We start from the raw sequence: 26,809 nt of genomic DNA on the forward strand, positions 1-26,809 counted from the left end.
GTAGGACTCGCTGCACTCTAGACACCTAGAGCCGCTTACCAAAATACAATCCAAAGACAGTAATGTCGCTCACCCAAGGTGACCAAAACGCAAAAATGTGAAAGACTGTCTCCACTCTCACTTTCACCACATTTAGACAAGACACATAATTAACGATTAACAAACAAACAAATTCGATATGAATAACAAAACCTACTATCATATTCTATATTTCTGTATACCTCGTATATCTTGACCACAAGGTATTTTCACCAAAGTTTCACAGTACACACACAAAACACAACAATATTTACAAGTATTATGCTGATCAGTCATATACAGTGAAGGAAATAAGTATTTGATCCCTTGCTGATTTTGTAAGTTCGCCCACTGTCAAAGTCATGAACAGTCTAGAATTTTTAGGCTAGGTTAATTTTACCAGTGAGAGATAGATTATATATATAAAATAAAAAAAAGAAAATCACATAGTCAAAATTATATATATTTATTTGCATTGTGCACAGAGAAATAAGTATTTGATCACCTACCAACCATTAAGAGTTCAGCCTCCTCCAGACCAGTTACTCGCTCCAAATCAACTTGGTGCCTGCATTAAAGACAGCTGTCTTACATGGTCACCTGTATAAAAGACTCCTGTCCACAGACTCAATTAATCAGTCTGACTCTAACCTCTAGAACATGGGCAAGACCAAAGAGCTTTCTAAGGATGTCAGGGACAAGATCATAGACCTGCACAAGGCTGGAATGGGCTACAAAACCATAAGTAAGACGCTGGGTGAGAAGGAGACAACTGTTGGTGCAATAGTAAGAAAATGGAAGACATACAAAATGACTGTCAATCGACATCGATCTGGGGCTCCATGCAAAATCTCATCTCGTGGGGTATCCTTGATCCTGAGGAAGGTGAGAGCTCAGCCGAAAACTACACGGGGAGAACTAGTTAATGATCTCAAGGCAGCTGGGACCACAGTCACCGAGAAAACCATTGGTAACACATTACGCCGTAATGGATTAAAATCCTGCAGTGCCCGCAATTTCCCCCTGCTCAAGAAGGCACATGTACAGGCCCCTCTGAAGTTTGTAAATGAACATCTGGATGATTCTGAGAGTGATTGGGAGAAGGTGCTTTGGTCAGATGAGACTAAAATTGAGCTCTTTGGCATTAACTCAACTCGCCGTGTTTGGAGGAAGAGAAATGCTGCCTATGACCCAAAGAACATCATCCCCACTGTCAAGCATGGAGGTGGAAACATTATGTTTTAGGGGTGTTTTTCTGCTAAGGGCACAGGACTACTTCACCGCATCAATGGGAGAATGGATGGAGCCATGTACCGTCAAATCCTGAGTGACAACCTCCTTCCCTCCACCAGGACATTAAAAATGGCTCGTGGCTGGGTCTTCCAGCACGACAATGACCCGAAACATACAGCCAAGGCAACAAAGGAGTGGCTCAAAAAGAAGCACATTAAGGTCATGGAGTGGCCTAGCCAGTCTCCAGACCTTAATCCCATCGAAAACTTATGGAGGGATCTGAAGATCGACAGCCTCGAAATCTTAATGATTTACAGAAGATCTGCAAAGAGGAGTGGGCCAAAATTCCATCTAACATGTGTGCAAACCTCATCATCAACTAAAAAAAAACGTCTGACTGCTGTGCTTGCCAACAAGGGTTTTGCCACCAAATATTAAGTCTTGTTTGCCAAAGGGATCAAATACTTATTTCTCTGTGCACAATGCAAATAAATATATATAATTTTGACAATCTGATTTTCTGTTTGTTTTTTTATATAATCTATCTCTCACTGGTAAAATTAACCTAGCCTTAAAATTCTAGACTGTTCATGTCTTTGACAGAGGGCAAACTTAAAAAATCGGCAAGGGATCAAATATTTATTTCCTTCACTGTACTTAATTTTCCTGGGTGTTTTAACAGTATTTTTCCTACTGATTTGTCCTTGTAACAATTTTACAAAGGACCATTCCTAATTGGACTCCCTTATACACAAACAGGGTTTTATTTATTTAACCCTCATACATTCAATTTTCACAGTCAAGGAGTCTCATATATGTTTAAAAAGGCTCTGTCACCAGATTTTGCAACCCCTATCTGATATTGCAGCAGATAGGCGCTGCAATGTAGATTACAGTAACGTTTTTATTTTTAAAAAACGATCATTTTTGGCCAAGTTATGACCATTTTTGTATTTATGCAAATGAGGCTTGCAAAAGTACAACTGGGCGTGTTTACAGTAAAAGTACAACTGGGCGTGTATTATGTGCATACATCGGGGCGTTTTTACTTCTTTTACTAGCTGGGCGTCCTGACGAGAAGTATCATCCACTTCTCTTCAGAACGCCCAGCTTCTGGCAGTGCAGACATAGCCGTGTTCTCGAGAGATCACGCTGTGTCGTCACTCACAGGTCCTGCCTCGTGTCGGACGAGCGAGGACACATCGGCACCAGAGGCTACAGTTGATTCTGCAGCAGCATCAACGTTTGCAGGTAAGTAGCTACATAGACTTACCTGCAAACGCTGATGCTGCTGCAGAATCAACTGTAGCCTCTGGTGCCGATGTGTCCTCGCTCCTCTGACACGATGCAGGACCTGTGAGTGACGTCACAGCGTGATCTCTCGAGAACACGGCTATGTCTGCACTGCCAGAAGCTGGGCGTTCTGAAGAGAAGTGGATGATACTTCTCGTCAGAACGCCCAGCTAGTAAAAGTAGTAAAAACGCCCCGATGTACGCACATAATACACGCCCAGTTGTACTTTTACTTTTCAACACGCCCAGTTGTACTTTTGCAAGCCTCATTTGCATAAATACAAAAATGGTCATAACTTGGCCAAAAATGCTCGTTTTAAAAAAATAAAAACGTTACTGTAATCTACATTGCAGCGCCTATCTGCTGCAATAGCAGATAGGGGTTGCAAAATCTGGTGACAGAGCCTCTTTAATCTATAACAACCATTTCTTTCAACTGCACCAAAGAAATACTTAATTACCTTAAAACTTCTGGTGTCAGGGACGTCCAGAGACAATAAGAGTCTGGTCAGACCAGCAGCAGATGTCCTGGATGTGTCTTTACACCACAGTTTGAAAGTCTTTATCTTTCTTTAACTTTGGATTTAGTTTATCTCAATCATTCAATACTTTTAGTCACAATCTTAAACTTTATAAAACAAATAATCCTAATACTCTATAACAAATAATCCTAATACTCTATAACAAATAATCCTATAAGAGATCCTCCAAATACTTTATCTTTTACGTGCTGCACGGAGTTATTTATTACCTGTAGCCTTCTCACATAGGCTATGGACTACTAACCTCGAGAACCGTTATTCCCAGGTTTTTATATTAAGACCTGTGTTTAATATAACTAAGACCCAGTCTTAGTACCTAAAATCCAACTTAAGTTTTTTTTTGTTTTCTTTTTTTTTTTTATCACATAACCTTATAACATCTAAATATGAAAAATAATAAAAACACATATATACAAAATTATATTACCGTTATTAAGATGAAAACTCGAATCCTGAATTCTCCTTAATATGTTCTTTCAAAAACCGTCATTCCACCTCGTCCCTCTGTCTGACTGGCCTCTTTTTAACAGTAATTTAACCGGAGGTCTTTGAATTAAGTGAGTATTTTGATGACTCACCCCCATGCACGGTGTACAGTCCTTGGGCGGACGAGTGTCTGGAAATATTGGTTTCCGGTTTCGAAGGACCAAGATGTTAGAAGAATTTTCCATACTTATCAATAATGATTCAAGTTTTCATCCCAATAAGAGTTTTATTCTCATCGATGAGGAGACAAATGTCTGACTTCATTCCATAAGCACAGGTTTATATACACATATCAATGCATATTGCAGTACAAATCAACTGAAAAACCGTTTGTGGCTTTCCTGTCACATGAAATGTTACAATTCAGAATGAGATTAGGTCAGTTGGACTTCCTCTGGAGATTGCAATATTTATTAAGAAGTCCAACCGCCTCATACACTTAAAGAGACTCTGTCATTTAACTCTTTGTCAACTAAAGTATTTTCTGAGAAACCTGCATGCACATTTAATTTCTATTACATGAAGTAACAATAAATGTAAAATAAAACTTTTCTAACAGGGAGAGAGGGTACCCCTGTATCGTTCCCCGTGTTATGGGTATTTGGTCTGAGAAAAAACCCTTGATCATCACCTGGGCAGATGGAGTCGAGTAAAGGCTGCTTAAAAGAGTAATAAATTTATTCCCGTAATACAAAAAATAAGTAGTCCCAGGTCAGGGAATCGAAGGCTATATGCAGGTCCAGGGACAGGCACAATGTTCCCGACCTCTGCGATCCATCCCACTGGGAACGAACAAGGGTTGATAAGATCAATGATCCATCTCGTCTGGTCAGCCGCTTGTCTATTTGGAACAAAACCCACCTGATCAGGGTGAATGTATTGTTCTAGAAAGGCATTAAGTCGGGTGGCCAGAATTTTAGTGAGTATTTTCATATCAACATTAATCAATCATATTGGTCAATAATTCTGACAGGAAGAGGGTTCCTTACCAGGTTTGGGGATCACCAAAATGTATGCCTTAAGGGCTTCAGGTCCAGGAGATACCCCATCTCTCAAATCATTAAACAGGGTGACCAAGTGAGGGGCCAAAACATCTGCAAACTTTTTATAGTAAAGATTAGAAAACCCATCTGGTCCTGGAGATTTAGCTGATTTGAGGGATTTAATCGCATCCAAAACACCTTGACGCGATATAGGGGCCTCCATATTATCTCTGTGAGGGTCTTGCAATATGGCCAAAGAGATATCCTGAAATAATGCCTTGGCTTTTACCGTATCTAAATGGGGAGGAGATTTATATAGAAAGGAGTAAAATGCAAAGAAATTATTGAGAACCTCTTTAGGATGTTGTGTGAGAGTACCGTTCGCTAACCTTAACTTAGGGACCATAAATAAGAAAAAATTATTCGGCACACCAAAGCGGCCAGCCACTTCCACAAGGCCTAACGCTCGTACAACAGTCCCCAGCATGGCTCAGTGCCTGAAGAAAGTCATTAAGACTGAAAAGTTGCATTCCGCCACTGGCATTAAGATAAACAAAAAATCTCAACTCCAATTGGTGTGCCGGATACTTTTTTCTTATTCAGAATTGGGTTGGGCCCCTATCCGTGCACCGCCCCGAGCTGGTGCTATCTGAATCTCCACACATTAGGGACCATAAAATTACGGGACAATGGAGCAAGTTTCCGAGCTAAAAGGGTGCCGGGTTTGTCACTTTGAGCAAAAAACTTGTACTGCGTTCAGCGAATATGCCGCTCTGCGATAGTCGTAAGACACAAGTTAAGCTCTGTACGGGCGTCCTCAATTTTGGACCGTAAGTCAAGGGTATTATCTGCTTTTTGTCGTCCAACTAAAGCTAAATAGGCCACTTCCTTACCTTTAAGGAGTTGTTCTCTCGCCCCTTTTTAAACGTGAAGCGATCTGAATAAGTTTCCCCCTCAGGGTAGCTTTATGGGCTTCCGAATTAATAGCTGGGGAGGTGTCAGTTGCACAATTAATTTGAAAATAGTGTTCAATTTCAGAGGTAAGTTCCTGAAATACCTGGGGATTTGTCAGAAGGGATTCATTTAAGCGCCACAAGTTAGACCGAGGTTTAAGCCAGAAGCAATCCAATCAGCACCAAGTCATGATCAGACCACGAAATCGGGTGTATTTTGGCCCTCAGAAGACTATTTAGGAGCTGAGACGGAAGGAAGAGATGATCTATGCGAGAACAAGTTGAATCGGCATGGGAATAATATGTCTCCAGGCATCAACAAAATCATGGGAATGTAAGAGTTTGGATAATTGCAACCCCTGTTTAAGGGGGGTGGGGTGGTGGGGAAGGGAGGAGGTACCCGTGTTCGTTTTGTCTGGGAGATGATCTGATGCTGCTTTTGAGTCTCCACCCAAAAAGACCCTTCCAAGACAATGAGGAAGTAAATGTCTGATTCTATTTGTCCCTCGTTTGGTGCATAATAAGGAATAAATGTAACCTGAGTGTCCTGTAGTGTAACAGTTACAAGCAAGTACCTGCCCTCAGGGTTTGTTGTACGAAGGGAAGGTTACATTTGAAAAAAAGATGCCCACTCCTCTTCTTTTCTGCAGCCACCGCTAAGTGATACAAAGGATAATGATTATGCAAAACTGTATGGCCTATTGCGATACGAAAATGTGAGACGAAAGGGGAAGGCCCATCTGTATCTAATCTCCTCGCCAATCTGAATTTGAAGGAGAGGTTTTAAGAACCAAATCAGCGAAGATCTGTATGTCGCAGCTGCGCATTCGTAGCTGAGCCGCGGATCTAGAAGCTGTCATGACCTTTTCTTTCACAGAGTAATAATGCGGTTTCACCAACACATCTCTGGGCAGACCATCTGCGTGGGGAGCAGTAAGCGCCCTATGCACTCTTTCAACATCAAAATAGCGGTCAGGTAAAACAGGAAGGAGTTGTTTAAAAAGTTCATGTACCGCAGTTTCCAAGTCCAGGGCATTTTCTGACAGCCCTCTGATACGGAAATTTTCCCTCCTGTATTTGTTTTCCATATCTTCCAGCTTAAATTGGGCTTCCTCAAGCTCTGCCCACATGCACGTCTGATATCAGACGTAGGGCGTGGGCACTAGTTTCCCTCCCCTCTCCCTCTGCTGTACACCAATGGACACGGAGGTTGAGGTGGAGTTGAGGGATATAGAAGTGGGATAGACAAATGGTGCCACTGAGTACACATTTTTGAATGGTTTAGTACTGCCTGTCACTACAGGAGTCAGAACTCGCCTGCTGGACTATGGCTTTCTGGTAAATGGTTTAGCCTTTTTGTGTCCTCTGGGGCTTGTGGTTCCACTGAATCCTGGCCCATTATTGCCTTGCTGCTGGTCTTCTGTTATCCATACTGCAGACCAAATGCTATTAGCATAACACTACACACCTGGTATTGACTCCTTTGTCTTGTGTGTCTGAACAGGTACATATACAGTTGTGTAGTATATATATATATAGCATTCTATAGTTAGGCTGTTTCTTGAGGAATATCATCCCCTGTAAAACGTCCCTATTCGAGAGTAAGGCTGGGTTCACACGACCTATTTTCAGACGTAAACGAGGCGTATTATGCCTCGTTTTATGTCTGAAAATAGGGCTGCAATACGTCGGCAAACATCTGCCCATTCATTTGAATGGGTTTGCCGACGTACTGTGCAGACAACCTGTAATTTACGCGTAAATGGACTGCCTCGGCAAAGAAGTGCAGGGCACTTCTTTGCCACGTAATTTGAGCTGTTCTTCATTGAACTCAATGAAGCACAGCTCAAGATTTACGAGCGTCTCAGACGCCTCGTAAATTACGAGGAGGAGCATTTACGTGTGAAACGAGGCAGCTGTGAAAAGTCTGTCTTTTCACACGTAAATGCCTCTCATCGTGTGAACATACCCTTAGAAAAAGCAGAAAAAGTAAACGCGAAACAAATTGTTGTATCCGTAACCGAAACGCAGTAATAGAGGGGCATGACCTTAAAGGGAACCTGTCACCAGCATTTCACCTATTAAACCAACAATACCTGGTGGTATCATTTCTATATGATCTATAATTGTCCTCTTAGTTGGCTCTGTAACTTTAGTATTCAGTTATTTAGTGTTCCCACACCGTATGCTAATGAGCAGAAAAGAGTCATATCTTCGTTTGAAAAGAGTCAAATCTTTGTTTAAAAACAGTCATATCTTCATTCCTCAAGTTTTTCCGAGTTTACCCCGCCTCCTTACTTTCGATTGACAGCTTCTCACCTTCCCCCAGCACACAAAATACCGCGCTTGTGCATTGATGTCCTCTTCTGGGGTGTGCGCACAAAGGGACACCGGATTATTACGATAAAAGGCGCAAAATGTTTGCAGACCGTTATTTACAGTCGGTGGAGGAGTTTAGGAGAGGGGATAACGGCAATGAACTTTTTATAGCAGCGGGCAGTGAGGGATCAGTAAAGTTCAATAGGTGAAATGCTGGTGACAGGTTTCCTTCAAGCAATGCTGTAAATCTGCATGTGGCGCATTACATTTTGGGCAAGAATGGTCAGAGGAATTCCCCATGGGAAATCCCCTGTGAGGGGAGATGTAGACTGTTGGCTATCTTAAAGTGTAGCTAAAGGTTTGAAAAACTTCTCACATGTCATAGTGACATGTCAGAAGTTTTGATTGGTGAGGGTCCGAGCACTGAGACCCCCACCAATCGCTAGAACTAAGCAGCTGAAGCACTCAACCGCTTTGTGTCTATTCGGCTTTTTCCGGAAAGCCGATGTATCGGAGTACGTGCTCATAGACTTTCTATTGAGTCCGTACACCGATACATTTATTTCCGGAAAAAGCCGAACAGACACGAAGCTGATGAGCGCTCACACGAGTGCTTCAGCTGTTTCGTTCTAGCAATTGGTGGGGGTCTCAGTGCTCGGACCCCCACCAATCCAAACTTCTGCCATGTCACTATGACATGTCAGAAGTTTGTCAAACGTTTAGCTACACTTTAAGGGTAGGAACACACAACGTATTAATTGCGGATACACTGCGTTAAGCTGCGCAGCGTATCTGCCCTGAATACGGCAGGGAATGCTGTCCGGAAAATGGCAGCACATTGTGGCTAGAAAAAAACCCCCAAAAACGATCATACTTACCCCCTCCCTCTTCTCGTCGCGTAGTCAGTCCTCCTGGGGTGACGTTGCAGGCCATGCAGCCAGTGATTGGCTGCAGCGGTCACATAGCCTGCAACGTTATCCAGGGAGGCCGGACTAGAGAAGAAGCAGGGAACTCTGGGTAAGTATAACTTTATTATTTATTTTTTCTTACTTGCGATTTTTGCGACGCATCGCTGTGATTTCGCCGCTAATATCGCAACACACACTGCACTGCACTGAATTCAATGGGTAAACCCGCAACAGAAGAGTTGCGTATCTACAGAATTAATTGACATGCTGCGGTTGAAGTAACCGCACCGCAGGTATATTTATGTGCGTTTTTTTCGGCGGATATTTACCGCAGTGTGGGGACGAGATTTGTTGAAATCTCACCCACACTGCTGCTACTGTAATATGCTGTGGATTTTCCGCAATTAATCCGTGGCGGAAAATCTGCAGTGTTTATGCTGTGTGTGTCCCTACCCTAAATGTCTTCTACCAGTTCATATTAAGAAAAGAAAAAGAGTACACGGCGCACATAGTGCATCGCCCAAATAGTTTCTGGAGAAAAAGCAGAGGTGGTTTGGTTGTGCTCACCTGATGACGTTGTGCTAGGGGTACAAGATCCTATAGTGTATATCTATATAAGGGGAGACTGCAGCCCAGAATCCGTACGGGAGCCACCGTCAATGTAGAGTTTTTGTAAAATTGAAACAGGAAAAAAGTATTTCGTTCTTAGCGCTGTCCCTCGTTAAAAATAATAGTTTTTTGTTATGAAAAAGGCCTTTAAAATGAATTAAAAGTCCATCAATTTATTTTGATGTTTTAAAATACCAACGCGGACTGGTCTCTTCGTCAGGCTAGAAGCTCATAAACAATGTCATGTCCCAGCAGTGTTTTTCATAGTTAAAAAGAACGCCAGAGAGAGGCTCTGGGGTCATAGGTCAGTAAATGATGCGTTGTTATATAATGTAATAAAATATCAATATAAGGGTTTGTGCACACACAAAATCAAAAACGTCTGAAAATACGGAGCTGTTTTAGGCTGGATTCACACGAGCATGTTCGGTCCGTAAAGGACGGAACGTATTTCGGCCGCAAGTCCCGAACTGAACTCAGTGCAGGGAGCCGGGCTCCTATCATCATAGTTATGTACGACGCTAGGAGTCCCTGCCTCTCCGTGGAACTACTGACCCGTACTGAAAACATGATTACAGTACGGGAGAGTTGTCCCGCAGCGAGGCAGGGACTCCTAGCGTCGTACATAACTATGATGCTAGGAGCCCGGCTCCCTGCACTGTGTTCGGTCCGGGACTTGCGGCCGAAATACGTTCCGTCCTTTACGGACCGAACATGCTCGTGTGAATTCAGCCTTTCGCTTGACTCCAGTGTAAGATCGGCAACGTTCCAGCTGACCATTCGTAATGTAGGTAGTGTGCTGGTAGGTTCATCTGGAGTGCTATAAAATGTGCTATCCTATTCCTGAAGGAGTGATCCAGTATAATGGTAAAAAGTAATAGTCGGGTTGCACTGTCTGAGCTACAACTACAACTCCCAGCATGTCTAGATTGTTATTATGTGATATCATTACTGGGAGGAGGTATAAGAGGAGAGGACTACAACTCCCAGCATGTCCAGGCTGTTATTATGGGATACCATTAGGGTATGTTCACACGCTTAACAAAAAACGGCTGAAAATACGGAGCTGTTTTCAAGGGAAAACAGCCCCTGATTTTCAGCCGTTTTTTAAGCAAACTCGCGTCTTTTGCGGGGTTTTTTTACGGCCTTTTTTTTGCTGTTTTTCTATAGAGTCAATGAAAAACGGCTCAAGAAGTGACATGCACTTCTTTTTACGAGGCGTTTTTTTACACAGCCGTTTTTCCCATTGGAATCAGTGGGCAGATGTTTGGAAGCATTCAGCCCCCGCATTTTTAGCAATTTTTCATGGCGTTTACGGCCCGAAAAACGGCTGAAAATAGGTCGTGTGAACATACCCTCACAGGGAAGGTATAAGAGGAGGGAAATAGAACTCCCAGCATGTCCAGACTGTTATTATGGGATATCAGAGGACATTACAGGGAGGCATTATAAGAGGAGAGGACTACAACTCCCAGCAAGTCCAGACTGTTATCATGTGATATCAGAGGACATTACAGGGAGGAGTATAAGAGGAGAGGACTACAACTACCAGCATGACCAGGCTGTTATTATGGAATATCAGAGGATATTACAGGGAGGCATTATAAGAGGAGAGGACTACATCTCCCAGCATGTCCCGACTGTTATTATGTGATATCAGAGGACATTACAGGGAGAAGGTATAAGAGGAGAGAACTACAACTCCCAGCATGTCCAGGCTGTTATTATGGGGTAGAGGACATTACAGGGAGCGGTATAAGAGAAGACTACAACTCCCAGCATGTCCAGACTGTTATTATGGGATATCAGAGGACATTACAGGGAGGAGTATAAGAGGAGAGAACTACAACTCCCAGCATGTCCAGACTGTTATTATGGGATATCAGAGGACATTACAGGGAGGAGGTATAAGAAGAGACAACTACAACTCCCAGCATGTCCAGACTGTTATTATGGGATATCAGAGGACATTACAGGGAGGAGGTATAAGAGGAGAGAACTATAACTCCCAGCATGTCCAGCCTGTTATTATGTGATATCAGAGGAAATTACAGGGAGGGGTATAAGAGGAGAGAACTACAACTCCCAGCATGTCCGGACAGTTATGGGATATCAGAGGACATTACAGGGAGGAGGTATAAGAGGAGAGAACTACAACTCCCAGCATGTCCAGACTGTTATTATGGGATATCAGAGGACATTACAGGGAGGAGGTATAAGAGGAGAGAACTATAACTCCCAGCATGTCCAGGCTGTTATTATGGGATATCAGAGGACATTACAGGGAGGAGGTATAAGAGGAGAGAACTACAACTCCCAGCATGTCCAGGCTGTTATTATGGGATATCAGAGGACATTACAGGGAGGAGGTATAAGAGGAGAGGACTACAACTCCCAGCATGTCCAGGCTGTTATTATGGGATATCAGAGGACATTACAGGGAGAAGTATAAGAGAGAACTACAACTCCCAGCATGTCCAGACTGTTATTATGGGATATCAGAGGACATTACAGGGAGAAGGTATAAGACAGAACTACAACTCCCAGCATGTCCAGGCTGTTATTATGTGATATCAGAGGAAATTACAGGGAGGGGTATAAGAGGAGAGAACTACAACTCCCAACATGTCCAGGCTGTTATTATGTGATATCAGAGGAAATTACAGGGAGGGGTATAAGAGGAGAGAACTACAACTCCCAACATGTCCGGACAGTTATGGGATATCAGAGGACATTACAGGGGGAGGTATAAGAGAGAACTACAACTCCCAGCATATCCAGGCTGTTATTATGTGATATCAGAGGACATTACAGGAGGAGGTATAAGAGGAGAGAACTACAACTCCCAGCATGTCCAGGCTGTTATTATGGGGTATTAGAGGACATTACAGGGAGGAGGTATAAGAGAGAACTACAACTCCCAGCATGTCCAGACTGTTATTATGGGATATCAGAGGACATTACAGGGAGGAGTATAAGAGGAGAGAACTACAACTCCCAGCATGTCCAGACTGTTATTATGGGATATCAGAGGACATTACAGGGAAGTATAAGAGAGAACTGCAACTCCCAGCATATCCAGGCTGTTATTATGTGATATCAGAGGACATTACAGGAGGAGGTATAAGAGGAGAGAACTACAACTCCCAGCATTCCCCTGGCTCCAGCTCTCACACAACTGCTGACAACCTATAGAAGAAAACACTGAATCCACCACTTCTCCACACAGAACAGGAGCCCCGCCCCCTCAAAGAGATCCGCCCCTTCACAGACATCCGCCCCTTCACAGACATCCGCCCCTCATGTCACGTGATTATCACTACTCCACACGACAGGAGCCCCGCCTCCTCACAGAGCCACGCCCCTCAAGTGATCATCGTCATATTTCCTTTATCCATAAATTCTCCTCCCCACTGAGAAGCTCCGTTCCTCCTGCATCGGTCACATGATTTGCATGACCCCCTCATGTCACGTGATCATCATAATTTCTGGTCCTCCATCCACCGCTCATTCTTTCTACGTCTAGGCTCCGCCCCCGTTTCATTTGTCACGTGATCTAAATATCATCACAGGTCCTTCATTCTCGTCTCCTTTCCACTGATAAGCTCTGACCCTCTTGCCCTGGTCACGTGGTGTTGACGTCATCACAGGTCCTTCAGCTATTTCCGTGTAAGAGGTAGAGAGCAGCGTTGGTCGGGTGTTCTCTCTGTTATTAGTCACCCTGTATGAGTGTGTGTATGCTGAGAGCTGTCAATCATTCGGTGACCCCGCCCACTGGACTCCTACACCCAGACTGAGCAGGGATTTAACCCCTCCGGTGCCGGCCTCTTTGGGGTAAGTTCTTATTTCTGGTCTTTGTAGTGGGCGGATGTTTTGTGGGACGAGTCGTATTTTGTAACATAATATTCGTTACATAAAAGCTTATTTATAAACTTTTATACATTTCTTGTTAATGTCGTTCACCGTGCGGCTTAAGGGAATGTTCACACGTAGCGAATACGACCCACGACACGCAAGGAAATCACCCCGAATATTCACCCTAAATGGTGGACGTATAATCCTCCCGAATATCTACTACAGAAATACAACAAGGCCGATCCTCACCTCTCCGAGCGTTACCATAGCAACACATCCCTGCTCTTCCGGCTGTGTCCAGGTGACCCCTATAATGACATGTGACCTCTCCAGCCTGTGATTGGCTGCAGGGGTTACATGACACTTCTTTTTTCTATATGTGTAACCTGCAGCGTTGTTGTGAACATGCGGTGGCGCTGCAGAGGATTCTGGGAACAATGGCGTTTGTTGCGGATCTTGACTTTCCCATTGAGCTTGAAGGGGAAATTCTGCAACAAATGCGCAGCGAATCCGCGGTATAAAGCCGATATCCTGCGTGTTTATAATCCGCACCGCAGGTTAACCCCTTAACCACCAGGTCATTTTCTGTTTTAGTTTTACCCTCCCCCGTCTTCTCAGATCTATAACTTTGTGTTTTTCTGTCAGTCCTGCGGTGCGAAGGATTAGATTCTACCGGACGAATTTTAGTCTTTCTGGGCGTCATATAAAGTATCACATAATGTCACTGCAACGGATAAAGCGTATTTGTGGGATGAAATGGGATAAATCTGATTCCTCCAATGTTTTTTGGTTTTCGTTTTTCATCATGATAACTTTATTCTACGGGGCAATACTATTATAGCGATACCAAATTTCTATCGTTTTTTTTATTATGTGCGACATTTACAAAGAAAAAAATGAATCGTTAAAAAAAATATTCGTTTTGTGTTGCCAAAATCTCAGAGCCAGACCTTTTTTATTTTTCCGTCGACGGAGCGAGGAGGGATTGTTTTTTGTGGGGCAAGCTGTATTTGATTTTTTATTTTTAGCACATTTATTCCTTTTTTTTTTTAGAGCTAGTGTGACCAAAAAACAACTTATCTATTTATTTTTTTACGCCGTTCACCGGGCAGGTAAATAATGTTATGGTTCTGAATATTACGGATGCAGTGATGCCAGTTATTTGATTTTTTTACATCACTTTAGAGAAAAAAATGGGAATTTTTTTTAGATTTTTATTTTATTTTATTTACTTTTTGCTATTTAAAAAATAAATAAATAGTATTGCTCCCCTGGGGGACGTGAACTAGTGATGATTAGATCGATGGTACAATAGACTGTAATACTAATGTACCGCAGTATATCGTGATTAATATTAAGGGGTTAATAGGAGCAGAAAGATGGCAGACCTTCACTACCCCCCTAGGCTGCCATGACAACCATCCATACCGTGTGATCACCTGAGAGATATGCCATAAATGTCTGATATATGGGGGTCCCACCTCTATGTGGAGAACGGGAGTCCCCCGACCCGCCTGGTGAGGTGATGACTGCATCCAGGTGGAGAATGAATGGAGAGGTGACCACACATGTGCACGACTCTCTCCATTCACTTGTATAGGAGTTCCAGAAACAGCCGAGCACGGCCAGAGGTGGAGCCGCATCTATCAGACATTTCTGGCATATCCTGGGGAGAAATGTCCCTGTTGGGAATGCCCCTTTATCCCATGTGGTGACGGCTCTGAGAAGATGTTTCTCTCAATGATCAATAGGTGAGGTTCTGTATTTCACACATGATGTTGTCCCCTGTATGATCTCCATCTTCTCCTTTCTTCATAAAGACGTCTGCAGTACTAGATCCTCCAGTTCCTCCAGTTTTCTCATCTTCTCCACAACGTTCCTTCTCCTGAATGACCCACCAAGGATGGACAAGGACAGGAATGAGATGAGCAGAAGAATATTAAACTTCACCTTGGAGATCATCTACCTGTTGAGCGGGGAGGTAAACTTTTTTACGTTATAGAACAAGTCACACATAGGGACAGGGTGGATTGGGAGTTTAAAGTGGTCCTGGAAAAAAATCTAAAAGTGGCCCCATGTTGTGGGTGGGGTCAGTACAAGTAGGCGGAGTCAGCAAACCATTAGCTGTATCCACATTGGTAATAGATCTAATAATGCAGCCTTATTATTATTATTGTCAGCATTGGACGCTTTCACACCACAGTATTTCTATCAATATAATGTATGTGGTGACAAAGCTCCCAGGAGATGCATTAAACGGTTTAAAAAAAAACTGATGCCTCTGCTGTCCATCCCCCATAGGCGCCAATATAAAAAAATAAAAATAAAATATGCATGGAATAGCACAGCCTTCAAAACTATTCAATGAAGCAAAAAAAAACTTTTTTAGCCTCCTTTGGGGGTCTATGGATCCATTTATCGTAGGCGTCAGGAGCTTTCCCGCCACATACAGTAAACTGATGGTCAACAAAATAGTACAGCATGCTGTGCTATTGTGTCCGGTAAAATGCCGGGCAGTAAGTGGTAGGGGGGTACTATGGTGAGTAAAAAGTGGCAGGGGGGTCTCATGGGTGCAGGGGACACTGAGGAAGCTTTTGAACCTTTATTCGTGGTGGGGGGACATATAGTGGCAGAGGGGGAGAGGGGCATAGAAGGAGGCAGCAGAGGTTAAAGGGGTTTTCTAGCCCCTAAAAATGTATTGGCTATCCTCCGGATAGGCCATCAATAACTGATGGGTTAGGGTCCGACTGTCGGCACCCCCGCCGATCTGTTTTGAAGGGGCCGCAGTGCTCGTACTAGCACTGCTTCCCCTTTACTTCCCGTATTTGCTCACACTGTGAATCGCCGACACTGCAGCAGCGGTTCACAGTATTGCATTCTCACATTGAAGTCAATGGAAGAAAAGGACCTGTCAATACCTGTGAATCGGCGCTACTTCCATGTCGATGATTCACAGTGAGCAAATAGAAATTATGGGGAAGCAGCGCTGCGGCCCCTTCAAAACAGCTGAACGGCGGGGGTCCCGACAGTCGTACCCCGACCCATCAGGATTTGTCATAAATGCGGGTCCCACCTCTGGGACCGTAACCTATCTCTAGAATGGGGCACCCTAAACCCCGTTCCAACTTTTTCTGCTCTCGCTGCCTCCCCGACCACTTCCTGACTATATGGTCGGGAGTTACAAAACAGCGAAGCTCGCTGAGCTATGTTGTTTCGGTAACTCCCATAGTAGTGAATGGCAGTTACGAAAGCAGCATAGCATGCGATCTTCGCTGTTTTTGTAACTCCCAACCATATGGTCAGGAAGTGGCCGGGAGGCAGCGGGAACACAGGGTTTATGGGGCCCCGTTCTGGAGATAGATAGATGCGGGACCCGCACCTGACATTTATGACATATTCTGTGGATATGTCATAAATGTCCCTGATGGGAAAACCCCTTTAAGGGTATGTTCACACGGCAGCGTCCGTTACGGCTGAAATTACGGGGCTGTTTTCAGGAGAAAACAGCTCCGTAATTTCAGCCGTAATGGCATGTGCAGGCGTCTTTCGCTGCGTCCATTACGGACGTAAATGGAGCTGTTTTTCCATGGAGTCAATGGAAAACGGCTCCATTTACGTCTGAAGAAGTGACAGGTACTTCTTTGACGCAGGCGTCTTTTTTACGCCCCGCCTTTTGACAGCGGGGTGTAAAAAATATGACCGTTGGAACAGAACATCGTAAGACCCATTCAAATGAACGGGCAGATGTTTGCCGACGCTATTGAGCCGCATTTTCGGACGTAATTCGGGGCTAAAACGCCCGAATTACGTCCGTAAATAGTGTGTGTGAACCCAGCCTGTGGGTGCGTGCGCACACACACACACACACACACACACACACACACACACACACACACACACACCCACCCCCATCCATCCATCAGTGGTGGAATAGCCAAGATTGGTAACGCAAGTCTATGGTATGTATTTTATGCACAAGATTTATCAAAATAGAAACCCCTTCAGTTATTGCATTTTTTTTTAGATTATACGAATATTGAGCCCGTTCTAACAAATTGAGTCTTGGTGACAGGGCTGCCATGACGATATAGCTTTTTAATCTGAATACATGGGCATTTGCAAATTCTATGATACACAAAGGATTTACAGCCCCCCACTGCTGATACAGAATTTTCCCCCAATACATAGCATTTTTCTAAGGCCCCATGCACACGATCGTAACAATCGTCCGTACTTGCGGACCGCAATTACGAACCCATTCACTTCTATTGTCCATGGACACCTTCCCGTTTATTTACGGGAAGGTGTCCGAGCCGTAGAAGTGTACTATAAAAGATAGGACAAGTCCTATCTTTTTGCGGGCCGTGTTCCCATAAGTGATATGGGAGCACCGGCCGAAAATGCGGGCAACTGTCCGCAGCCGTCTGTGTCCGCAATCGCGGCCCGTGATTACGGGCACGGCCGCATGCTGGGGCTGAGCGATTAATAGAATTCGATTAATTCGCCATTTCAAGACAGCAGAGAGGAAAAAAAACTTTATAAATAAGCACACGCTGCACAGCGCATCTACTTCAATGAACAGGAGCAGCAGTGAGGGACTCGGGTTTACGAAGATTGTTTTATACTGAATCCCGTTCTCCCAGGTGGCTTCTTAACCCATTAGTTCTTGCTGCATTTCAAGGCTTAAAGTGTAGCTAAACGTTTGACAAACTTCTGACATGTCATAGTGACTTGTCAAGTTTTGATTGGTGGGGGTCCGAGCACTGAGATCCCCACCAATCGCTAGAACGATGCAGCTGAAGCGTTCGTGTGAGCGCTCCGCCGCTTCGTGTCTGTTCAGCTGTTTCCGGAAATAAGTGTATCGGAGTACGAACTCAATACAAAGTCTATGAGCCCGTACTCCGATACATCGGCTTTCCGGAAAAAGCCGAACAGACACGAAGCAGCTGAGCGCTGATACGAGCACTTCAGCTGCTTCGTTCTAGAGATTGGTGGGGGTCTCAGTGCTCGGACCCCACCAATCCAAACTACTGACATGTCAGAAGTTTGTCAAACGTTTAGCTACACTTTAAAGAGACAGTGCCATGATTATTTTTTTTAAAATTAATTTATGTGTTTTTATTGAATAAAATATTATATTGACTTTGTTTAATTTTTCTCAACAAGTTTTTTATTAACACTTTCTTACTTACTGGGGGCTGCCATGTTTTATTTCATCTGTGTATGTTTCTCTTAACGACACATACGCAGATGGAATACGGCAGCATAGGACATAATGAATGGGAGCCGTTCATTGCTCCTGCCATCTGGCTCTGTACTGCGCAGCCGCAGTTCAGAGTCACACAGCAGAACAGCCGGTTTGTAGGGAGATAGCAGGCGCCATAATGAAGACCGGCTGCACTGCAGGTAAGGTGTGTCTCTGTCAGTCCCTCTCTCTCTCTCTCTCTCTCTCTCTCACAGACCCCCGCTCTCATGGTGCCCCCCCCGACGCCCCCCCACACCTGCTGTAACTGTGTATGTCTGTATGTAGCAGTGCTGTGTGTGTGTGCGTGTGCTCGCGCAGCAGGCTGTGTAGTGTGCGCAGCAGAGCTGTGTCCTATTTTTGTGCAGCGGAGTATGCACGGGCGCTGCTGATCCTTCATAGCCGCTTATCAGCTGTTTTGAAGAATCAGCGGAGAGCACCCCCCCGACACACAAATCCCCCCCTAACATGCAAAATCAAGTGGAGCAGAGCTGAGTGTGTCTGTGCGCAGCAGAGCTGAGTGTGTCTGTGCGCAGCAGAGCTGAGTGTGTGTCTGTGCGCAGCAGAGCTGAGTGTGTGTCTGTGCGCAGCAGAGCTGAGTGTGTGTCTGTGCGCAGCAGAGCTGAGTGTGTGTCTGTGCGCAGCAGAGCTGAGTGTGTGTCTGTGCGCAGCAGAGCTGAGTGTGTGTCTGTGCGCAGCAGAGCGGAGTGTGTGTCTGTGCGCAGCAGAGCGGAGTGTGTGTCTGTGCGCAGCAGAGCGGAGTGTGTGTCTGTGCGCAGCAGAGCGGAGTGTGTGTCTGTGCGCAGCAGAGCGGAGTGTGTGTCTGTGCGCAGCAGAGCTGAGTGTGTGTCTGTGCGCAGCAGAGCTGAGTGTGTGTCTGTGCGCAGCAGAGCTGAGTGTGTGTCTGTGCGCAGCAGAGCTGAGTGTGTGTCTGTGCGCAGCAGAGCTGAGTGTGTGTCTGTGCGCAGCAGAGCTGAGTGTGTGTCTGTGCGCAGCGGAGCGGAGTGTGTGTCTGTGCGCAGCGGAGCGGAGTGTGTGTCTGTGCGCAGCGGAGCGGAGTGTGTGTCTGTGCGCAGCGGAGCTGAGTGTGTGTCTGTGCGCAGCGGAGCTGAGTGTGTGTCTGTGCGCAGCGGAGCTGAGTGTGTGCGCGCGCGCAGCGGAGCTGCGTGTGTGTGTGTGCGCGCGGAGCTGCGTGTGTGTGCGCGCGCGCGCAGCGGAGCTGCGTGTGTGTGTGTCATTCACTTCACTTTCATCATTCTAAGGGTATGTTCACACGCAGTGTTTTCAGACGTTTTTCGGGCCGTAAACGGCCCGAAAAACGGCTGAAAAATCGGAAGCAGACCGTCTACAAACATCTGCCCGTTGGTTTCAATGGGAAATGGGGCGTTCTGTTCCGACGGGGCGTTTTTTACGCTGCCGTTTTCCAAAAACGGCACGTAAAAAGACGCCCGCCAAAAAGAACTGCATATCACTGGAGCCATTTTTCATTAACTCTATAGAAAAACAGCTCCAAAAACAGCCGTAAAAAAACTCCGCCAAAAACGTGAGTTTGGTTAAAAAATGGCTGAAAATCAGCTGTTTTCCCTTTGTTTAGTAAGCGTGTGAACATACTCTTAGCCTTTTGGTGTGTCCTATAGCTTCTTCCAGCTGCCATTTGTACAATCACACCCAAAATGGCAGCCGGACACTGCTTAGCAATTTGAAGACACCTTTTCCTGGCTTGTAGGAGGGGGTGGGCTGAGATTCCCTCCCACATTTACGGTAGCTGTGAGTCAGGTTGCTTTGCCTTATTCACCTTGCTGTAATTCCGGGAAGTGCCCCCTGGCAAACATAGGCAAACATGTCAAATTTTTATTTAATTTTTAATACTTTCCACCGTGTGGAAGAAAAAAAAAATACAGCAAAAAACGTAAAAAATATAATCGAAATAAGTAACTTACTTAAAAAAAAAAAAAGGTTTAATTCACGACACATTCCCTTTAAGAGGCTTTATTCACCCTATATCTTCTTAAGCCTTGAAATGCAGCGGTAACTGAAGTGGTTTTCGTTATCTTCTGTTTTGATAATGCTGAAGCAGAGAGCAGCGTCAGTGGAGGAGCTTCACGGCTGGTGATATACAATGCAGCGGGGGGTTTACTAGTTCTGTGTAGTACAGCTGATAATAAATCTAAGAGACTTGCCACAGAAGTCATGTCCAAAGAACAGTCCTAGATCACATGCAGACCTTGGGGGTAATTTATCAACCTTTCTACACCAGAAAAGTCACAAAAGGACCCAAAAGTCACAGTTTGCTGTCCAAATTGTGACTTACCCTTTTTGCGCCAACCACGACACTTTTGTAGAAAGGGGCGTGACCTCTGGTGAAAGAGCGTGACCACTGCGGCCCAACAAATTTATTATAATTTACACCAGGCTAATTGTAACATAAGGACACGTTAAGCGTGCATGTCTGGATCTTTCCAGTTTTTCATGGCGCAGCCTGATGTTACATTAAAGGCTATGTAAACCTTTGCAAGGCCAATTTTTATTTTATTTTTTAATAAAAATGTCTATCAGTGTGTTTGCTGAAACTTTACAAATACTTTTATTAAAAATTCTTTTAACTTTTTTAGATACAGCTGCTTTGATTCAGTAAATAGCGCATGATACAGCTGCTCTGTATACAGAATACAGTCAGTCCCGCGGACCTGACTGGTTGAGTGACAGCGGGTCCTGCGTGTCGATCCACCTGTAAACTATCACATAAAGCCTTGGGTAATTCACACGCAGCGGTTGTGGTGTGGTTGAAAACACATGCAGTTTCACTGCAGTTTTGCGATGCATAAAATAGTCGCCATTTTTTTGGGGGGTGAAACACTTTTATTTGCTATGCTTTACCTATGAAAACTGTGGCAAATTACGGCATTACAAAACCACAACAAATCGTGATAAAACCGTGTGCGTTTTCTTAATTGCACCTCAACCGCTACGTGTAAATATACCCTAGGGGAATAAAATAGCCACGCCTCCCTTCCCCACACAAAAACAAGAAAGAAAAATCTCCCACACATAATATTTACAGCAAAGCCCCCTTACCCCAAACAAATGAACTACAAGGGTCTCCTCTTACGCCACACATTACGTTTTTTCCAGCAGTTTTTGGGCAATTGCTTTATAACTATGTCATTGGCCACAGTTTTGTGAAAAGCGTAGAAAAAAATATGATCTGACCGTAACCTGTGAATAGATGATAAATAAATCCCCCCCCCCACACATAGCATTCACAGCCAAGTCACCCCCATCCCCACAAAAACAATGTATTAACCCCTTCAGGACTGAGACATTTTATTTTTTATTTTCACTTTTCCCTCCCCGCATTCCAAGAGCCATAACTTTTTTTCTTTTTCTGACAAAAGAGCGGTGTGAGGGCTTATTTTTTGTGGGAGGAGTTGTAGTTTCTATTGGTAGCATTTAAAATACCATATAATGTACTGGGAAACTACTTTTAAAGACAAAAATCTTTTTGTTAAAATAAAATGTTTTGTGTCACCACATTCTGAGAGGAATAACGTTCTTATTTTTTCATCGGGGGCTTATTTTTTGCGGGACGAGCTGTAGTTTTCATCGGTCCCACTTTTTGGTATATACAACTTTTTGATCACTTTTCATTAAAAAAATGTTGACAGCTAAGTTGACCAAAAAACAGCGATCTTGGTATTTTATGTTTTTATTTTTTACGGTGTTTACATGCATGTTAAATAATGCTATATTGTAATAGTTCAGACTTTTACGGACGTAGCGATACCAAGTTTACTTTTTCTTTTTACTTTACTTTTTCATATTTTTATTTTTTTCACTACTAAACTTTATTTCACTTTTTTTCACACATTTCATTAGTACCTCTAGGGGACTTGAGCCAGCGATTGATGGATCGCTGGTACAATACTTCAATACTAATATATATTGCAGTATATTGTCATTTTTACAGGATTCTGTTAAGCCATGCCAGAGGCCCCTGGGCTGCCATGACAACCATTGTGACCACCCCATCTCGTCGTGATTGACCACAGCATTTGAGGGGTTAAACAGCCAGGAACAGCGCGAATGCTGTTCCTGGCCGTTAGTCCCAAGTGTCAGCAGCGTATGGAGCACACTCCATACATCACCCCATGAACCAGGACGTAATGCATGTCTAAGTGCCCGAAGGGGTTAAGAAATCCCCCTCCCCAACACATAGCATTTACAGTAAAATCCTCCCTCCCCCACAAAAATACAGAATCCCCTCACATATTTTTGCAGTCAAGTCCCCCCTCCCACACAAACTATTTATAAAGAACATCGCACTCCCACACACAGCATTTACAGTCAAGTCCCCCTCCCCTCAAAAAACCCGATTTATACAAAATTCCCCTCCCCACATATAACACTTACAGTAAAATTTACCCTCCCCACAAAAACTATTTATAAAGAATCCCCCCGCCCACATATAACACTTACAGCTCCCCCTACTTGCACAGCACATACATACACAGCTGTACTTAACAGCCCTCAGCTTCATGGGGGATCTCCATGTTGTAAGTAGTCACACGTTGCAGGCAGGAGGAGAGCTGTGTGTATGACTGCTCCTCCCCAGTTCTTTCTTCCTCCATCCTCATTGCCTGTCTGCTAGGAAATAGCTGAGGCCCAACACTTCAATGGTGTTCTCCTGTACAGGCATAGTGTGTGGCCAGCTGCATTATATAATGTCACACGTGCACTTTGCCTGTACAGGAGAACACCATGCATTATATTACATGGCTCCCCCTCCTATCCCCTGCACTGCCCCAGCTTTTTAATACATTTTACAGCTATGGGCAGCCTCCCGGCCCAGCCTGCCCCTGTTCTGTACCTACATACACAGATGTATGTAAAACTGTACAGGGGAGCGGCCCCTGATCAGAGGAGTGGCCAGCCCACCGGGAAAATTCCCAGTGATGTACATGGCCAATCCGCCCACGCACATACGGAAGGGACAATACATAATAGGAAGAATCCAGTGCTCTGTATAACAGCATCCAGACCTTCCAAGTGACGTCAAGAAGCCAACAGCAGAAAAGCTGAAGATCAGCCACCAATATGGCCAGTTATGCAGCAATAGTAATGTTGTAGAGCAATGAGAATGACAAGTAGGAGGAATCAGGATGGCATCTACAGTGAAGGAAATAAGCATTTGATCCCTTGCTGATTTTGTAAGTTTGCCCACTGTCAAAGACATGAACAGTCTAGAATTTTTGGGCTAGGTTAATTTTACCAGTGAGAGATAGATTATATAAAAAAAACAAACAGAAAATCACATAGTCAAAATTATATATATTTATTTGCATTCTGCACAGAGAAATAAGTATTTGATCCCCTACCAACCATTAAGAGTTCAGCCTCCTCCAGACCAGTTACACGCTCCAAATCAACTTGGTGCCTGCATTAAAGACAGCTGTCTTAAATGGTCACCTGTATAAAAGACTCCTGTCCACAGACTCAATTAATCAGTCTGACTCTAACCTCTACAACATGGGCAAGACCAAAGAGCTTTCTAAGGATGTCAGGGACAAGATCATAGACCTGCACAAGGCTGGAATGGGCTACAAAACCATAAGTAAGATGCTGGGTGAGAAGGAGACAACTGTTGGTGCAATAGTAAGAAAATGGAAGACATACAAAATGACTGTCAATCGACATCGATCTGGGGCTCCATGCAAAATCTCACCTCGTGGGGTATCCTTGATACTGAGGAAGGTGAGAGCTCAGCCGAAAACTACACGGGGGGAACTTGTTAATGATCTCAAGGCAGCTGGGACCACAGTCACCAAGAAAACCTTTGGTAACACATTACGCCGTAATGGATTAAAATCCTGCAGTGCCCGCAAAGGTCCCCCTGCTCAAGAAGGCACATGTACAGGCCCGTCTGAAGTTTGCAAATGAACATCTGGATGATTCTGAGAATGATTGGGAGAAGGTGCTGTGGTCAGATGAGACTAAAATTGAGCTCTTTGGCATTAACTCAACTCGCCGTGTTTGGAGGAAGAGAAATGCTACCTATGACCCAAAGAACACCGTCCCCACTGTCAAGCATGGAGGTGGAAACATTATGTTTTGGGGGTGTTTCTCTGCTAAAGGCACAGGACTACTTCACCGCATCAATGGGAGAATGGATGGAGCCATGTACCGTCAAATCCTGAGTGACCACCTCCGTGCCTCCACCAGGACATTAAAAATGGCTCGTGGCTGGGTCTTCCAGCACGACAATGACCCGAAACATACAGCCAAGGCAACAAAGGAGTGGCTCAAAAAGAAGCACATTTAAGTCATGGAGTGGCCTAGCCAGTCTCCAGACCTTAATCCCATCGAAAACTTATGGAGGGAGCTGAAGATCCGAGTTGCCAAGCGACAGCCTCGAAATCTTAATGATTTACAGATGATCTGCAAAGAGGAGTGGGCCAAAATTCCATCTAACATGTGTGCAAACCTCATCATCAACTACAAAAAAACGTCTGACTGCTGTGCTTGCCAACAAGGGTTTTGCCACCAAGTATTAATTCTTGTTTGCCAAAGGGATCAAATACTTATTTCTCTGTGCACAATGCAAATAGATATATATAATTTTGACAATGTGATTTTCTGTTTTTTTTTTAAATATAATCTATCTCTTACTGGTAAAATTAACCTAGCCTAAAAATTCTAGACTGTTCATGTCTTTGACAGTGGGCAAACTTACAAAATCAGCAAGGGATCAAATACTTATTTCCTTCACTGTATATAGAAACATAGAAGATGACGGCAGGAGGAGAGCACATGGTCCATCTAGTCGCTCCCATAACTAATGTCAGCTTGTGCCCCTTTGTCCATCATGTCCCCCCTTTTCCTCCTTTCCTCCAGGAGATAGAAATGACGTTCTTTAAGTATCTCCTGAGAAGTTTTATTTTCAGACCTTCCACCGTTCTTGGAGTCGTTTTTGGCCTCCTATTTTCTCATTGTCTTTGATGAGGTCTCCAGTATTACAGATGTGGGGTCACTAGAGCTCTATACAGCGAAGTCACATTCTCCCTCTTTTTCTAATGTGGGGGGAATACTGTGTTCAATTCTGGAGACCTCGTCTACAAAAACGTCTCAAGCATAAAACCTAAAGTGTACTTCTGATTATAAAATAACTTTCCATAGATTAATAATACAAGCAAATATATCTTATTACCGAAAACTGCTTCACATTTCACTCATAAAATTCATAGAGTAGAGAGGAACTTCTCAACTTCACTGAGGGAGCGGTTACAGCTGCCAAAAGAAGTCTATGGGAGGGGGTAGCTGCAGAGAAACAGACGCGCCATTGCATCTAGTAAGTGTTTTACTTCCTCCACCTTAGTGCTGGATTCACAGCTACACTGTTCGTTACTGCTGTATTATGTCCTCCATGCTGCAGCTTCTAGTAAGTGTTAAATCTCACCCCAGTGCTGTATTCATTTCAGTAAGGAGCAGTGTAGCTATGTAATCTCCTTGCGGCTGCTGCTTTTAAATATATGATCGAGATAGTAGATCAGAATCTCCTCTGTGTGCTGTGTATAGGAAATTGTTAGCAGCTAGTATCTTTCTCCCCTCCCTTCTACATAGACTTCTATGGGCTACTGTTACCTGATCCCTCAGTGAAGCTGAGAAGTTCCTTTTCTGCTTTACAGATTTGTTTAGTGAGATCTGAGTGAATATTTAAGGTGGATATGGTATGGTATGATAAGTGAAGTAAGATATATTTTTCTGTAATAAGATTTATTACAGTTTCTTATCTTCGCTTGTACTTTTGATCCTTAGAAAGTTGTTTTATAATTGGTGGTACTGTGATAGATGGTTCATTTGCTTATATTCTCTGTATTAAATTACATTGTGAATTATCAAGCAGGATGCCGAATCATACAGAGATGTAATTTGTATTCCACCTGTGATGACCTTTCCCCCATTCTATTTCAGAAATATATGTAATCTTTTAATGTTTCTTCTGTAACCTTGACAAAGCTAGCAATTGGCAGTCTGGCTGAACGCCCAGACATTAAGTTATCAGATTTGCAATCTTTTCTCTTTATTCCAACATTCCTTATGTATGTGACTAAAACTCCACCATCTAGAAGAACAACTTATTGTATTCTTGCCAAGAGAAATAGAACAGGTGTTCAGTGACATAATCATGTAATGAAGAATTATAATATTACATTTGAAATGTATTGTATGTCTGTGATTGGCTCAAAATGAAATATTCTCATTTTATGCTATTGGCTGAATCCGAGTTATCCTATTGTAAATGATTGGTTACCCTCAAGCCTACACCTCTTTTGAATGATATTATTGTAATTGATTTTGGCAATAAGCCTCA

General features: G+C 43.8%; 1 protein-coding gene across 1 annotated transcript in view; it reads left to right on the forward strand.

Moving 5' to 3' along the window:
- Positions 1-26,809, forward strand: part of LOC142663708 (uncharacterized) — a 225,059-nt gene that overhangs the window by 171,338 nt on the left and 26,912 nt on the right. The window lies entirely within an intron of this gene.

The sequence above is a fragment of the Rhinoderma darwinii genome, chromosome 1 (genome assembly GCF_050947455.1).
Source record: "Rhinoderma darwinii isolate aRhiDar2 chromosome 1, aRhiDar2.hap1, whole genome shotgun sequence".
NCBI classification, from domain to species: Eukaryota; Metazoa; Chordata; class Amphibia; order Anura; family Rhinodermatidae; genus Rhinoderma; species Rhinoderma darwinii.